Source organism: Sciurus carolinensis, chromosome 11 (assembly GCF_902686445.1).
Source record: "Sciurus carolinensis chromosome 11, mSciCar1.2, whole genome shotgun sequence".
NCBI classification, from domain to species: domain Eukaryota; kingdom Metazoa; phylum Chordata; class Mammalia; order Rodentia; family Sciuridae; genus Sciurus; species Sciurus carolinensis.
In genome coordinates, this window is record NC_062223.1 from 13,407,767 (window position 1) to 13,411,821 (window position 4,055).

Below are 4,055 nucleotides of genomic sequence, written 5' to 3' on the forward strand. Positions count from 1 at the left end.
GTTTTCCGGCTATGGAGGTATCCCTTAGCGTGGTCAAGTTGACATATAACATCGGCTGTCCCAGGCTGGCTCAGGCTGACGGGGCAGCAGTCAAGCTGGTGTGGACTTCCAGGGGCTGCAGAGGAAGTGCCAGGGCCAGTCCACCCGCCAAAGGACATTTCAGCCTCTGTTCACACGTGGCCCGCTGGTGGATGCAAGCAAGTCACATGACCAAGCTCCAAGTCAAGGAGCAGAGGGTACGCTTCTCCCCACAAGGCCCGGGGAAAGGGGCAAAAGAAAATTGGGATCAAAACGGCAAGGTGTCACAGAAGGGAAGGGTTGGGGCTGGGGTCCGGGGCTCCTCAACCTGCAGCTGGACACCAGGTTTGGAATTTCTAGGCGTCAAGAGAGGCCTGGGCCCCTTCCCGCTTTGGAAGCTCCCAGGATATTAAAAAATCAAGACATGCTTACGGGCTTACAATAATTGCAGCATATTTCAGATGTTTACATTAACAAATTAATGCTTTTAGCACACACACAAATTGCCAAGCAATATAATTATGCTATTCACAAGAAAATTACAGGATTTATTAAAATTATTAATTGCTGGCACACTCGGGCGTAGGGTCTTGCAGGGGGCCATAGGCGTGGAGTTTTTGGATGAATGTCTTTCTGCAGCTGGGCCAGGCTCCTGGTCACTGGGAAGAGGAAGTTCCTTGGAGATAATGGCCTGAGTCTAACTCTGAGGCCCATTGTGTGTTAGAAGTACCCGGCGAGCTTCTGAAAATGCTAATGTCTGGACATCACCCACAAAGTTTCTGATTTAATGGGACTGGAGTGGTCCTGGAGCATAAATTTTCTTTTTTTTTTTTTTTCCCAAAGTTCCCTGAGTGATTCTGATGTGCATTCAGAGTTGAGATCCATTGGATTATGGGATGAGCAATTTTAAGCCAATTTGGGCTAATGAGATGTGAGATGAGACTTCCTTGTGGCTTTTGGGAAAGAATCATCCTCATTCTTGAAAGAAAACCCTGGAAACTTAGTCTTTCTTTTGCTGGACAGGAATAAGGAAGAATTTCCTGATGGCTCCTAGTGGTCGTCTCAAAGCCACAAGGGAAGCCAGATAAATGGGAGACAGAAAGTGGCAGAGAAGCATCCAGAACCTCGATCCCACCTCCCCTGAAGTCTGCTAACCTGTCATGTGCGCCAGTAAAATCCCTTCTTGCTTTACGTCAGTTTGAGTCTTGTTTCTTGCACCTGCACCGGGTAGCTCTGGACTCCTATGAGGATTAAGTGGGCAGGTTCGTGTACTGGACTCGACCCAGCACAACATTCACGTCCATGCCCTGTATTTGTTAGCGGTGACCAGTCACCCCCACAGAAGGTGGGGGGGGACAGAAGTCTGAGCGCGTGCTGCAGCAGGAACCTGACAGATATCTGCCCGATGGATCGGATGCTTTATGCCTTCACTTCTCTTTGCTGAACGCACTGATCGCTGCCAGATGCAAGGGAGGGGAGTAATCTGATTATCTGATTAAAGTAATATGGCCCTCGTACCAGCAACCCAAGGCTTAAGCCACCAGGGCAGATTTGTGCAGGTAAGAGGCTTACCACCCGAAGGGGGAAGCAGCCAGGCAGGTGGGGCAGCAATTAAAGAGAAGCTTACTAAGGGCCTACTAGGTGCCTATCCCTGGGCCAAGCCAAGGACGTTGAGGAGGCCCCTGCATCTTTGCCCCCAACAGAAAGCTTACGGGATCTTCGAGGAGGGGAGAAGCACCCTGGTCCCTCACCTATGTCCTACGTATCTGAGCCAGTATAATGGGGGTCAAGACCCCAGAGAAGCTCCAAGGCTTCACTCCTGAGCTGGAGCAGACACCCAGACTGACAGGTGCCACCCCAAGATGGTGTCCAATGCTCAGGGCTCACCCTAGTCCTCCAAGTCCTCACTCCCAAGCCTCCCCATGCCTCCGTGAGGGGGAGTCTGTGGGAAGCCACTCTGACATGTGGTGGTTTTTATTTTTATTTTTATTTTTTATATCATTGGTGCTGGGGATAGAACCTGGGGTGCTTAACCAGGGAGCCACGTCCCCAGCCCCTTTTTACTTTTTATTTTGAGACAGGGTCACTCTAAGTTGCTTAGGGCCTCGCTACATTGCTGAGGCTGGCTTTGAACTCAAGAGCCTCCTGCCTCAGCCTCCCGAGATGCTGGGATTATAAGAATGTGCCACAGTGCTCAGCACATGCGGTGCTTTTTAAAAATGATGATTCCTTTGCAAATAGACAATAACGCCCCAGGGCTTAAACATCCAAACAGCATTAAAATGTAGGGGTTGAGAAGCCTCGTTACTGCCCCCTTCCTGCTTGCCCCGTTTCCCCCTTTCTGTGGGTGACCCCTTCTTTTGTCCCGTGGATATTCCTTCCTAATGCCGACACAGGCCAGCTGCCTTCCCCTCTGGACTGCTTGTCAAATTTTTTTAACCATTAGCCTGCCTTCCAGCCTCTCAGAGGCAAAATAAAGCAAACCTACCTGGATCTTTGCATTCCCCAAATGCACATGTTAAATCCTCACCACCAACATGAGGAGCAGAGGGGGCGGGGCCTGGGGAAGCTGATTAGGCCAGGAGGGTGGAGCCTCACAAATGGTATTAGCGCCCTTATAAAACGGGCAGCAGAGCTCCCCAGCCCTCTTTCCGCTGTGTGAGCACACAACCTGAAGCTGGCAGTCTGAGTCTGAAGAGCATCCTCCCCTGAGCCTGAACATGCTGGCACCTGATCTAGGACTTCCATCTTCCAGAACTATGGGAAATAAATTTCTATTCTTTATAAGCCACCCAGTTGATGGCACACTGTTACAGCATCTTGAGCTAAGACACCTCCATCTTTCCTACACAGAAGTGACATTATAAACACACTGATCTGTGTGTTGCCTTTTTTATTGAAACTATCCCAGTACTCTTTCCCCATCAGTACAGAAAGCTTCCTTGTTCTTTTTTTACAGTTGTATAGTATTCCTCACAGTTTATTTAACCTGACCCCTGTAAATCACATGCTCGGGTTGCTTCCAATCTTTTGATCTTGTACCTCATCCATATACAGCTCTACCCATGGGAATAAAACATAGACTCAGGACTGTTGAGTCAAAGGGCAAATGTATTTGCAACTTTGATAAATATCACAAAATTGCCCTCCCTAGGGGATATACCATGTGGAAGCCCTACCAGCAACATATGAAAGTTGCTTTTTTTTCCCCCTAAGGGAGCCAAATGAAAAGCTTTTTTTCTTAAAAACAAATCATATTCCTCAATACATATTGGGAAAATACAATCACAAAGCAGAAAGTAAAAATTACTCATAATCTGAATGTGCAGAAATCCCTTCCATTGGCAATCTGGCCTGTTGCCTTCAGGATTTGACTCACACTCACCTGGTTATCTCCATAACCTGATTTATTCACTCAACCAATATTTTGTGAACAATTTCTCGTGTCAGTAAGTATGTTTTTCCTATCCCCGGAGAGGAGGTAGAGCCGAGATATTGGGCAAGTGGCCCCTGTTGCACACTGCACATCTCAGCTCTGAGCTTTCTTTCCGGGTGACATTGGGCAAGTTCCTTGCTGCGCCCTACTTCTGCCTCCACACTGTGCAGAGGGGATCATAAAAGCACCTTCCTGTAGGGTTGTTGTGTGGGGGCCCAGTGAGTCAGCCCCAGGGAAATGCACAAAGAGGGCTTGGCCCGGAAGCCGGATGTGAGCTGAGGCTGCTGTTTGGGACTCCGCCGTGCTCCCCCATGCTCCTGGGGACAGCCACGCCACAGTTCATTACCGCAGGTTATTACATCCTTATTGTAGGACATTTGGGTGATCTCTGGGTTTTCATTGTTTCAGCAATTCCACGAGGATGCAGCCCTGTAAATACAGCTTTGTCCAGACCCCTGGTTATTGCTGCTGAGGGATGGAGGACACAGGGTGGCCCTGCTCTCATGGCCACTCAGGGTCTACCCTGACACACACCCTTGTATCTCTCTGGGGTTGATTTTCACACCGGTTCTTTGATTAGTCCTTCCTGCAGCCCCAGAGG